This window comes from Rhinichthys klamathensis, unplaced genomic scaffold, assembly GCF_029890125.1.
Source record: "Rhinichthys klamathensis goyatoka isolate OS25496 unplaced genomic scaffold, OSU_Roscu_1.1 h1tg000042l_1, whole genome shotgun sequence".
Taxonomy (NCBI): domain Eukaryota; kingdom Metazoa; phylum Chordata; class Actinopteri; order Cypriniformes; family Leuciscidae; genus Rhinichthys; species Rhinichthys klamathensis.
Window position 1 is genome coordinate 373,331 of NW_026606589.1, and position 14,249 is coordinate 387,579.

Sequence of the window (14,249 nt, forward strand, 5' to 3'; positions counted from 1 at the left end):
TACTCGAAGTTGACGCAGGGCTTTTGAGAACTGTTTCGACATGAAGTTCGAACCTTGATCGGACTGAATGACTTTAGGAATTCCAAAGGTCGACATGAAATTAGTGAGAGCCTTCAAGACAGATTTTGTGGTGATGGACCTTAACGGATAAGCAGCCGGATAACGAGTAGTCTGACACATAACGGTTAAAAGGTATTGGTGACCAGTCTTAGACCGGGGCAAAGGACCAACACAGTCAACTACCAAATGTTCAAAAGGAGTGGACACGACGGAAATAGGTTGCAACGGAGCAACAGGAACTTTTTGGTTTGGCTTACCGGTGATCTGGCATGTATGACAAGATCGAATATGTTTTGCCACATCCCGTTTCACCTTAGGCCAATAGAACTGTCGCAAGACTCGATCGTACGTTTTACGAACTCCTGTATGACCAGAAAGTCCTTGATGAGCCAAATGCAACACAGAATCCCTCATTATAAAAGGAACCACAATCTGATTTTTAGGTTCTTGAAAAACATCTTTATGCAGGACCACTTTCCGACAAAGCAGACCATCATCAAGAAAGTACGAAGAGGAGAGAGGATCAGAACATTTCTTAAGCTCTACTTCAGAGAATAAAGTTTTAAGACTGTCGTCGCTCTGTTGAGCTCTAATCAAATCCTCTCGAGACATCTGGAACAAAGAAGTCAGAGAACAATCATCAACATCAGAGAGATCAACATTGGTTTTCTCAAGAGTGGACAGAACCTCTGATGTATCGTTAGATTCATGTCGCAACACTGTCGACTCTCTCTGGTCAGAAGACAACGAAGAACAGGACTTCAGATCTCTCGGCTCAGGACATTTAGACACATCTGATCCGGAATCACCTGTATGAACAGTATAGAAGAAGGTATCATGCAGTGGAACTTCAACTTGACTTTCAGATAATGGTTTAGCCATTGATCGAGTAACTGCACATGCTGGAAACAAATCAGGAAATTCTTTGCCATTTCCAACATCAGATTTCCTAGGTGTAGATGCTATTATGGGTGGAGCTGCCACATCACTCCGTCCCCAAACATTCCCACCAGCTAAATCATTTCCCAGAATGAATGTAATCCCAGGCACTGGCAGTGCAGCACGAACACCAACTACTACTTCACCAGATACAACGGCAGATGAAAGATGGATGCGATGCAAAGGCACTTCAACGAACCTCATCTCAAAACCTCGCACTAGTACATGAGTTCCAGTAGCGGTTTCAGAAGTTAAAGGCAAGATTCCCTCTAACAGAAACGACTGCGCAGACCCTGTATCTCGAAGAAGACGCACTGGCACCGTTTCATTTGAACCAGGCAATGACACATTTCCCTCAGTGATAAAGGGTGTATAATCAACAGAAGTTATACCCTGATTAGCAAATTTATCACTAGAACCAGATAAATGACAATCTTTCTCATCACAAATGTCAACAATAACTGGTAAGGTAGAAACCAAAGCAACAGATTTCGACAATCTCTCTTTCTTCTTGAGTATCAGACAGTCAGATATTTTATGACCAGGCTTTTTACAATAAAAGCAAACCATGTCTCGTGAGAGTACAGGTTTACTAAAATATTCAGCATCTGTCGACTTAATATTCCTACTCAACACAGGAGACTTTGTCTTAGGTTGAAAACAAGACTTAGACTTACTCATATTGTTGGTTTTAAGACCGACTGAACTGAATGACCCATGATGGGTTAACACAAATTCATCAGCCATGATAGCAGCTTCAGAAAGTGTATTCACCTTATGTTCAGTGAGATGTGTAGCTACAGCATGAGGAACACAATGTTTAAACTCCTCTAAGAGCACTAATTCTCTTAACTGCTCTTTAGTTGTAACTTTCATTGAAGTGCACCAACGATCAAATAAGTTCTCTTTTTCTCTTGCAAATTCAACATGAGTACATTCATCAGCTTTACTCAAATTCCTAAATTTCTGACGATATGCCTCAGGCACGAGTTCATATGCATGTAACACAGCAGATTTCACAACATCATACTCACCACTCTGTTCCAATGAGAGTGCTGAATAAACTTCCTGAGCTTTACCTGTGAACACACACTGTAATAATAAAGTCCAAAAGCTTTTCGGCCATTTCATGGATAAAGCAACACGTTCAAAGTGATATAAATATTTATCCACTTCCTTTTCAGAAAATGGCGGCACTAACCTCATATTTCTGTGAACATCAAACACAGGTTCACCTGCATTCGCATGCTGTTGTGGAACAGGAGGCACATTCGCTTGTGAAGCTTCAGCTGTCTTTGCTGCTAATTCTAACTCCAACTTTTTTATCTCAAATGCTCTCTCGTCACGTTCCCTCTCTAACTGAAGCGTTCTCTCTTCACGTTCCTTCTCTAACTGAAGCGTTCTCTCTTCTAAATCAAGCTCCATTCTTCGCATAGCTAACTGATGATTTAATTTTCTCTCTTCGAATTCTCTCTCTACCGCTCGCTCTTTCATAGCGCGATCATCACGTTCAGCACGAATTTTCGCGGCATCTAAACACAATTGCTTCTCTTGCAAAGACAATTCTGGAAATTTCGTCTCACTTTCACTATAAACCTCAGCAGGAGTAGACACAAACGATTCACTAGGAGTAATTAACTCAGTGCTTACCTCTATAACTCCTCTATCAACAAGTGACCGCTTCAGAGTAGTCACCATTGTTTCCTTCAGCCTCTTCTCTTGAGAAGTAAAATCGACACTGAAGCGTTCGGCGATTTGCACCAACTGCTCCTTTGTACAACTCTCAAGCAAAGCTTCTGATGGACACGCAAAGAAATCTTCTATCACCGAAGACATTTTGTTCGTATATGTATACGCACAATCACAAAACGAGACCACTAACTACCACACGTGAAACGCTGTTTACCCGAAATACAACTCCCATAAGCCACTACTTCAAAACACTACATCACTGTATTACGCAACGCATGCTCATTCAAAAAAACTTCTAAAGACTTCCCACAAGTCAAAACACAGTGTACGCGCGAAAATAAACCGCACTATACACAAAAGCGACAATTTATCCTCATTTATTTTTGCAAAATGGATTTACCATTTATAATATGAGAAAACTCCAGCTCCTAACTCAGAAAAACACTAACTAAATCCTACCTGGTCTTCAGAGATGTACCGGGCTCGAGGCGACATTAAACGCTGAACTCCGCGACAATCAGTCAAACTGAAAGTCCGGAAGCGTACCCCCTACAGAGAGTTAATCTCCACCCAGGATAACCTCCAAAAACAAGAAAGGCAAAATAACAAAACAAAACAACAAACAGTGCTCCGACGGAAGGATTGTATTCACAATCCAGCTGGAAACACTCTAACTCACCAGAGTTCTCGTTTATAAAGGAATCCATTCACAAAAACATACACACATACAACCCATACTTACCAACGTTTCCTACCCCCATAGGATCGCGGACGAGACTCCCAATTTATGTTACGGCCAGCTCGTTTTGACCGCACATAAAGGGATACAAGTACAAGAAAATTACTTGCAAGAAGTTTTTATTAGCTTACAACAAAAGTGTAAATAACTTAAGATAACAAAGTCTAGGGTTCACAATCATAAGGGGACAAAATCATAATCCAAATGGGAAATAAGAAAAGGTTGGTAAGGTCTGTTAACAAATATAAATGTCGCAAAACAAGTGACTCCTCCAGAGGCTGCCAATCCCCTGGACGAAGTGGTGTGGAGAGGGTAGGATCCAAGGTTTTATCCTCTCCACAATCAAACCGAAAGCAGGTAACAGGAGTGTGCAATCTCCCACGCCCTCCTGAAGAACACCGCCCCCAGCAGGCGAGCAAGGGAAACGCAGGGTCGTAACACTATACAGACCGGCGCGCTGCTCTGTATTCCCTATGTGTGCTTATGTACAAGTGATGGCCCGCGTGGCTGGCCACCTTATTTTTTCCACTTATGGGGTTCCCCTGAAAGTTCGGGGTCTCATGGTGGATGCTTGGCACGCACGGCGTTGACAAAGTGTTCCCGTAGCGTAAGCTAAACTTACGCAATACGAGAGAACCTCTCGTAAGAGAACGATACTCGGTTACTAACGTAACCTCGGTTCTCTCTAGAGAGGGAACGAGTATTGCGTAACCGGCCGTGCTCGCGCCACTTCGCTTCAGTTGACGAAAAACCAGGGAAGTCAGCCTACAGCCCATACTTTTATACGCTAAGCCACGCCCATTCTGGCGGGCTGTGACGCTATGAAGGCGCGGGCGCCCTTCATTGGGTGTGACGTCACGCCGGGCTCACTGGTAGGCTGCAGCAGTTGCCCGCAGGGCAGCCAATGAGCACGCGAGATGGCCTGCTCTAGGTCTGCTAGCTGCTGCACTGCGTTGACAATGAATACAAAATGAAGGATAATTTTTTGGCTTCAATATCTCGAGAAGATGAATCTTTCCCGTAGCGTAAGCTAAACTTACGCAATACTCGTTCCCTCTCTAGAGAGAACCGAGGTTACGTTAGTAACCGAGTATCGTTTTCCCCATATAGTAAGGAACTTACTGTTAAACAATTAATGTTTTTAATGTAGCATTTTTAAAGTCTTTTACAGTTAAAATTATTATTGTTTTACTGTGCACACTGATATAGAACCTAGAGAATATATACAATGAAAAGATAAATAAAATATTTTTTTAAATGTTATTGTAGCCTACACAAATTATATTAACCCCTATAGAACAACATCAACAATTTATTTCGGTCCTCAGACAATTTTCATAATAAATTAAAAATATACATAATAGCCGAAAAAAGTGTAGGGTGAAACCTTTGCTTATTGTGCCTACCCTTTTCACATATCTAATGACTCATGTATCGTCGTGTGGAATAATTCATTCACAGACAGCTTACGAAGTAACATACGAAGATGTTCAACTAATAAATATCTTCATCGCTGGCAAAAAATATGATGCATTTGCAGATTTACTTTCTAGACTGTAGGCTACTGTAGACTGTGGACCGCCACTTCATACAACGCTCTTGATGTTCTTAAATCTTCCTGTTACGACTCCGAGACGATTCAGTGCGTGCAGGAAACTGAACAGATCATTCAAACTGATTCGCGAACCGATTTAGACAGATCTGCCCAACTTGTTTGATGAAGTCTTTGAACAGAATCGACTCAAAAGAGTGATTCATTTGTGAATTGAGCATCGCTCATGCCCAGAAAAAAGAGAGAGCGCGCGCTTAGAATAAACTACGCTTTTAACAACATATTGCATTAAAATAGAGGCTCAGAGGCTGGAGACGGAGCCACGGGCTTCTGACATCCAGGCATCCAGGGATCCCAGCGGGTCTGAGGGTTAGCCATGCCAATGAGAGGAGGCTGAGTGAAGCTGAGGGACTGAATGGGAGGTAGCAAAGACTGGGTGGTTGGAGTGGCTGAGGGCTGAAGAGGATACTGACGAACAACACAGAGACTGATGAAAAGAAATTGGTCCATGAGGGTAGTTTGGAGAGGTGGTGGGCGAGGGAGGCTGGGTGGGGTAAACAAGACTGAAGAAGAATCAGGTTCTGACGAGATCAAGGGGCACAGGGAATTTGAATCTCCACACACATGCAAACTGTCCATTAAATCTAGGCAGACTCACTCTCAATGGCGGGAGGGTGGGCTGGGCTCCTTTCTTTTCCCTCGTACGCCACGAGGACTCCCACGGCAATGGAAGAGTCAGCCGGCTCAAGCTGGCAATTTCGAAACACTGCTTCATGAAGCTTCGAAACCTTTACGAATCTTTTGTTCCGAATAATTGATCAATCAATGCATGTATCAAACTGCCAGAGTCACGTGATTTCCGTAAACAAGGCTTCATTACGTCATAACGGTTTCGAAACACTTCGGAATTTCAATGGTTCACCGCTGGGGGGCGATGATTTCTGTCAACCCATGAATCATGAGGATTCACTTTTATACATTAGTAGACGTTTTAATTAGACATTAGTATAATTAAAATGAATAATGGTAGTTAGTCTCTCATTGGCCTGTTTAGCTGAGCCATTCATGGAACAAACAAAACAAACCCTTTGATAAAAGAACATATAGACACTTGATAAACTCATTAGATGATTAGATAGTTGCATTTAAAAGATTTTAATTTCAATAAAAAATTTTTGTAGAAGATTTTGTAAAGATTTGTAGAAGGTGTTTTTATGCATGTTTGGCCTGAGTTTGTTGCATTTACACTGTTCTGACCACTAGGGGTCACCGTGGAGATGGGTGTCGGATTGTTTCGAAGCCTCGACACAAAACGGCACATTTGCTTCAACTGTTTCAGTGTTCCACGAAGCCTCGATCTGTCCACCACTAGTAAGTGCACGAGGAAGAAGGTTAAAGTTCAAAACAGTGTTTTATAAAAATCCAATGATAAATCCAACAGAGAACAAAGCAACACAACATACCTGTCACGGCTCCACCAGATCTACAGACTCCACCCACTCGTTCACTCTCCCCTGATTACTAATCACCTGTTCTAAGTACTAAGTACCTCGTCACCTGTTCACTATATACATTCAATTGCGCCACTCTTCATTGTCTGAACTCGTCTTTCCATGGACACAAAGACTCTACCTCGATCCTTACCCGTTCCACTTACCTGCCATCCTCGTCTTCTGATCCCGTTCCTCAAACCTGCTATCATCGTCAGTGACTCTTATCCACGTCTTCCATCAGCCTCGTTCAGGTCTCTACCTGTGAAGGACAATACTGTTATTCATCAGCTAAGTTCCATTCAACTCTCTTCATTGTGTTCAACTCACCATTTACATCTGCTGGTTTCCATGCTTCTGTTCATAATAAACTTAATTTACATTATACTCACCTGTCTGCTTCATCCCTCGCCGTGACAATACCATAGATGAGACCCAACAAAGACAAGCAGAACACAAATGAACTTATATACAACTGAAAACAATGACGATTAACTACACACACCTAAACTGAATTACGAAATCAAATCTGTAACCATGACAACTAGTGGCGGGAAATAGTGCAAACAGGAAAACTGTCCAAACTGAGTGATACTGTGGCAGTTATTACTTTGCTGATTACTAAATATTATGAACTTTGTTTTACTTAAATTCAATGAAAGTCTATTATCATCTAACAATTTTTTAAGTCTATCAATTAAATTTCCACTGTATTCAGAAGCTGTTCCAAATTTCCCCCGAACAATATAAATTTGTGCCATCAACAATGTAAATTTGTGTCATCTGCAAACAGGACAATTTTTACTACTTTAAACACTTTACAAATATCATTTATATAGTACAAACAATTTGGGGCCTTGCACCGAACCTTGTGGAACACCACAAGTGACTTTCATTAGTTCTGATTTAACATTATTTATTTATTACAAATTTGATATCTATCATCAAGTTTACAACAAGATAATATAATAATGGGTGTTCATATTATTTTGTCCAGCCCCTGTAGGCTATATTTTTTTTTTTTCTGCAATTATACACAGTAGTGGCAAAAAGCAGATTTTCCTTAAGGTCGCCTAAGCCTTCTTTCTGCAGTATCTTCTGCTCTCAGCCCTTCTGCTGGTGAAGCTGCTTCTGGACGTTTGCCTACGTGAGCATAATGGACTTATTCCAAAGCCTCATGGGACACCAGAACCAATTGAGAGTGTTTTGAGGAATCCAGCGAATGAACCGTCTTTAGAGTTTAATGAGGACCCAGGGGACGATGACAGTGGCACTGCAGCCAATCAGAAGCAGTAAACCTCACCTGCTGCTACGGTGATGAAAACCCATCATTACAATGACACTCACTGCTGCTTCTCATATGAGATGCATGCTAGGAAAAATATTACACTGTATGACGAGTGTGAGCAGGCGTTGATCTGGCGTGTAACTCAGATAAGCCAAAACCAGTCCTCACATTCTATGTTTTGATTGTCTAATGGGTTTGCCAGTCATCAGTGTCGGATTGGACAGACAGGCAGCTGATGTTACATTCACATGTAGAAAAACAAACTGAAGTCGACCAGCTGCCAAACACACACACACTGAAAAAAAAAAATGGGGAAGGATTTAATTTTAAAGGATTTAACAATTATAACTCAGAAATTACTAGTAAATTTCACAAATATTTACATAGAAAGTAACACATTAAATTTGAGATGTTGAAGTAGAAAGATTGAAATAGTGTTTTCTTATACATTAATCTTTTTATTTACAACTTTGAAAAAAAGTTTTTACTGTGTATAGACTGAACTGAATCATGTCAAGTTGGGTTGGGATTAATTGGATTGAATTCAGGTGAGTTATGTTGGTTAGGTTGAGTTGAGCTGTATTGAATTTAGTAAGGTGAAGCTGGGTTGAGATCTTGATTTGAGTTCATTTCAATTGTTGGTTTGATATGAACAGAAAGTTCATGACTTTTGGTATGTTGGGGTGAATAGAGTTTATGTATTTGATAGACAAATATATTCAAAGCTGAAATGTATTCGGTTGAATTGATTTGCTGACCTGTGTGTTATTTTTCATGATTTTATTTTATGCTAGATAATAATCACACTAAACTGAAGAGATCTTTTAAATCATGAAAAATGCCCAGGTACACATAGAAATAGTAGTACTTATTTTAAGTTATTTTAGCTAGTAGTAACGGATATTTAATTTATAAAGATAAATTCAATACTTTCATTTTACGATAACACATGCCATTAAAACATGTTTAAGCCTTTGGATCTGAATATGTTTGTTATTATTCTTCTGGAATATACACTCCGGTTAAAAAGTTTAGTGTCAATACGATTTTGAAGATGTTTATGAATGAATTGTCACAAAGACTGCATTTATTAGATCAAAAATACAGTAAAAACATTAATATTATGAAATATTATTACAATTTAAAATAACTGTTTTCTATATTATAGTCAAATGTAATTTATTCCTGTGATCAAAGCTGAATTTTCTGTATTATTACTCCAGTCAGTGTCATGTGATCCTTCAGAAATCATTCTAATATGCTGATATGCTGCTCAAGAAACGTCTCGGTTACATATGGTAACCCTCGTTCCCTGAGGGAGGGAACGGAGACGTAGGTCAGACTGACCAATAGGAATCTCGCTAGAGAGGCCAATCTACTTCGAGTGAAACTAAAACAAGCCAATGCACATTGGCATGCAATCATTTGCATCAGCTGCGCGTCCTCGTCAGCGCGGGTATTTAACAGCAGCTGTTATGATTGCACGCTAGTTTTTTGCTGAGGAGCCAAACCTGAAAAAGCTGGCCGCCCCAGCGGGCGGCAGCAGATGTGGCGACGGGACCTACGTCTCCGTTCCCTCCCTCAGGGAACGAGGGTTACCATATGTAACCGAGACGTTCCCTATCGGTCAGTCACTACAACGTAGGTCAGACTGACCAATAGGAATCCCTACCAAAGCGCCACAGCTGCTGCACCCCATCCAGCGCCCCATGCAAGCCTCTACACCTTCTTGCCTAGAAGGACGATAGGAGGAGGCTACACACAGAGTGTATCTGTCACTGTTGTTCCGTAATAACCCATACAGTGAGATTATTGGATAACACTGGGAAAGCGTGCCCTTCAGTTAGGAAGGAGGACGCTGCGGAAGCCACTTACTTCAAGGAGTTATGTGGGGAATACATATGGACTAGCCCGAAGGCTGTACTACATATGAGATAGTGGGTGACTTAGCCCAAGGGAAAGACACGGGCTTCCGTTAGGAGCAGCCGTGGAAAATATACACATATGGGATCCCCGTAGGGTCACACATATGGAACCCAGCCCAGATCCGGTTCTCAAGGATTTAGCGGATAAAGGCCTGGCACCGGACGCTCCGCCATGTCCGGGCCGAGGGGTTTTTGGAGGACTCAACAGGTTTTTCACTCTGGAGCAATAAGGGTGCACAGTAGGGTGCAGCAAGCCGACAGAGCCGGGCCTCTCGGTGCTTCTACCCGTTTAGGGTGAGAACACGGGAGGAGACCGGCTCTACACGTAGGCTATAATATCTAGCGAACGTGTTAGGTGTCGCCCAGCCCGCAGCTCTACAGATATCTGTTAGCGAGGAGCCACGTGCCAGCGCCCAGGAGGATGCGACGCCTCTCGTGGAGTGTGCATGCAACCTGAGCGGGCAGGGCACGCCTTGAGCTTGGTAAGCCAAGGCGATGGCATCCACTATCCAGTGGGCCATCCTCTGCTTGGAGACAGCCTTTCCCCTCTGCTGGCCTCCGTAACAGACAAAGAGCTGGTCTGAGGTCCTGATGCTTTGAGTTCTGTCCACGTACATACGCAGAGCGCGAACGGGACAGAGCAAAGCCAGGGCTGGGTCTGCCTCCTCCAAAGGCAGCGCTTGCAGGTTCACTACCTGGTTTTTGAAGGGAGTGGTAGGAACCTTGGGCACATAGCCAGGCCGGGGTCTTAGTACCACATGGTTGTCACCCGGCCCGAACTCTAGGCACGATTCGTCGACCGAAAATGCGTGCAGGTCTCCTACCCTCTTGATAGAGGCCAGTGCAACCAGTAGCAAAGTCTTCATGGAAAGAAGCTTTAAGTCTACTGACTGCAGAGGCTCAAAGGGAACATCCTGAAGTGCTCGAAGCACCAGGGAAAGATCCCAAGAGGGTATGGAGGGGGGTCGAGGAGGATTTAATCGTCTCGCCCCCCTAAGAAACCTGACGACCAGGTCGTGCTTCCCCACTGTTTTGCCATCTAAGTGGTCGTGATAAGCTGAAATAGCGGCAGCATGTACTTTGAGGGTGGAGGGAGACAGCCTTCGCTCCAACCCTTGCTGCAAGAAGGAAAGCACAGACCCTATCGAACATCTCCGGGGGTCTTCTCGGCGAGAAGAACACCACTCGACGAACAGGTTCCACTTCAGGGCGTAAACACGTCTCGTGGACGGCGCCCGTGCTGAAGTGATGGTGTTAAGTACCTCAGGGGGTAAGTCACCTAGAACCTCCGCGTCCCGTCCAGGGACCAGACATGGAGTTTCCAGAGGTCTGGACGCGGGTGCCATAGGGTGCCCCGTCTCTGAGTCAGAAGATCCTTCCTCAGAGGAATGGGCCAGGGAGGGACTGTCCCAAGGAGCATGAGTTCTGGGAACCAAGTCCGGGTGGGCCAATAGGGAGCCACCAGAAGGACCTGCTCCTCGTCCTCCCTGACTTTGCACAGTGTCTGTGCAAGTAGGCTCACTGGGGGAAACGCATATTTGCGTAGGCCCCGGGGCCAGCTGTGTGCCAGTGCGTCCGTGCCGAGTGTTCCCTCGGTCAGGGAGTAAAACAGCTGGCAGTGGGAGGTCTCTGAAGAGGCAAACAGGTCTACCTGAGCCTCTCCGAACTCTCTCCAGATCAGCTGAACCACCTGGGGGTGGAGTCGCCATTCTCCCGGAAGCACAGCTCGTGATAGCTCGTCGGCCACACGGTTGAGCACGCCAGGGACATACATGGCTCGAAGCGACCTCAGACGCTTCTGACTCCAGAGGAGGAGATGGCGGGCGAGTTGCGACATGCGACGGGAGCGTAGACCACCTTGTCGGTTGATGTACGCAACGGTCGCTGTGTTGTCCGTACGGACCAGTACGTCCCTGCCCTGTAGCGACCTTTTCAAGCGGCTCAGAGCGAGATGTACTGCTAGCAACTCGAGGCAATTGATGTGCCAATGCAGTTGGGGAGCCGTCCACACCCCTGACACTGCATGCCCGTTGTACGTGGCACCCCAGCCGGTGGCAGAGGCATCTGTGAATACCACAGCATGCCTGGAGACCTGTTCCAAGGGGACTCCTGCCCGAAGGAACGAGAGGTCTGACCACGGGCTGAAGGTCTGGCGGCAGGCCGGTGTGATTGCCACCCGGTGAGTGCCGTGATGCCACGCCCATCTCGGGACTCGGCCGTGAAGCCAGTGCTGAAGCGGTCTCATATGAAGCAAGCCGAGCGGAGTTACCGCTGCTGCCGCTGCCATATGCCCCAGGAGCCTCTGAAAAAATTTCAGTGGGACCGCTGTCCTGCCTTTGCTGCTCTGTGAGGCGCGCTGTCTGTGCGACCGAATCCAACTCCATACCGAGAAAAGAGATCCTCTGCACAGGGGCGAGTTTGCTCTTTTCCCAGTTGACCTGAAGGCCCAACTGGCTGAGGTGCGTGAGCACGAGGTCCCTGTGTTCGCATAACTGATCTCGAGAGTGTGCTAGTATAAGCCAGTCGTCGAGATAGTTGAGGAGGCGAACGCCCTGTTCTCTCATGGGAACAAGGGCCCCCTCCGTGACTTTCGTGAAGACACGGGGAGACAGGGACAGCCCGAAGGGCAGGACCTTGTACTGATATGCTCGACCCTCGAACGCAAAGCGCAGAAACGGCCTGTGTCGAGGAAGAATCGAGACATGAAAGTACGCGTCCTTCAGGTCGATCGCTGCAAACCAATCTTGGGGACGGATGCATCCGAAAATGCGTCTCTGCGTGAGCATTTTGAACGGTAGCTTGTGGAGGCTCCAATTCAAAACTCGCAGATCCAAGATCGGTCGTAACCCACCACCTTTCTTGGGTACAATGAAGTAGGGACTGTAGTGCCCTGACCTCATATCGGCTGGAGGGACCGGCTCTATCGCGTCCTTCGCCAGTAGGACTGCGATCTCCGCACGCAAGACATGGGCATCGGCTGCTCTCACTGTAGTGGAGTGGATGGCCCGAAACTTGGGGGGACGCCGGGCGAACTGAATCGCATAGCCGAGCCTGATGGTCCGAATGAGCCAGCGAGACGGACTGGGGAGCGCTAACCAGGCTCTCAGAGACCGTGCAAGCGGGACCAAAGGGACTGTAGGCGTACCCGGAGTGGGGCAGCGAGGTGGAATACAGGGACGCGGCTCGGGAGGCTCTCTCTGGGAGGCGGCCCGTAGCAGGGTCTGTGTGTGCTGTGCAGCACTTACCTGGTTCCACGGGGCAGGAGGTGCAGGAGGCGGCTCGGTGGCGTTCTCGAACTGCACACTGCTGCTCACTGGCGACAGAGGAGGCGGATGAGAGTGGTGAGGATTCTGTCCCCCCACTGCTCTCCGGGTCCTCTTCGGACCCAGAGATGGTAGAAACTGCTCTTTTATTGAAATTTTGGGTACCGCTGGTTTTAAGGCCAGCGGCGGAACACAAACAAAACGAAACACAGGATTTTCCACCCGGCCCTCTTCCGGGGGAGGGAGCGATGCAGTCATCGTCTCCTGGAGAGCAGTCCCTTCCATCTCCGGGTCGCCCGTCCTAGGGCCGCTTACCCCTGGCTTTGCCGCCCCTCTTGGCGGGGGCCTGGACGGGCGGGGCGCCCTGCCTGCGACTGGCTCCACGGCGCCGCTTAGGTGGAGGCTGCTGCTGCGGCACGGGAGCAGGGGCAGACGCAGGCGGACGCCCTCGGCGACGAGCAGACTGAGGTGCCGCGGGCGGCGGGGTGGAGGCAGCAGCTGGCGGCCGCGGCAGGATGTGTTTGATGGCCTCCGTCTGCTTTTGTACAGCCGAGAACTGCTGGGCGAAGTTCTCGACCGCGTCGCCGAAGAGGCCGGTCTGGGACACCGGGGAGTTGAGAAACCGGAGTTTGTCAGACTCCCTCATGTCAGCCAGACACAGCCAGAGATGGCGTTCCTGGACCACCATGGTGGACATCGCACGACCCACCGACCGCGCGGTCACCTTCGTCGCACGAAGCGCGAGGTCCGTCGCGATGCGAAGTTCCTGAAGAACTTGGGGATCATGACCACCCTCGTGCAGGTCCTTCAGTGCCTTGGCCTGATGGACCTGCAGCAACGCCATGGCCTGCATGGCAGAGGCAGCTTCCCCACAGGCCTTGTAAGCCTTGCCGGTTAAATCCGACGAGTACTTACAGGCCCGGGAAGGGAGACACGGTTCTCCACGCCAAGTGGAGTTAGGGCACAGTTGCATAGCAACGGCCCGTTCCACTGGCGGGATGCGCGTGTATCCCTTAGCTGCCCCGCCATCAAGGGTGGTGAGGGAGGAGGAGCCACCGGAACGGTTTCTGGCAGTAAAAGGTGCCGTCCACGTTCCCGTAAGCTCCTCATGCACTTCCGGGAAGAAAGGCACTGGGGTGGGTTGCTGAGAACCAGCGCGCGCCACCCCGAGATACCAATCATCCAACCTCGAGGGTTCGGGACACGGTGGAGGATTCCACACGAGCCCGACCCCGTTGGCGACCCGGGAGAGCATGGCCATCATCTCCGGGTCCGTCTCAGGCACCGCTGGCACCCCCGAA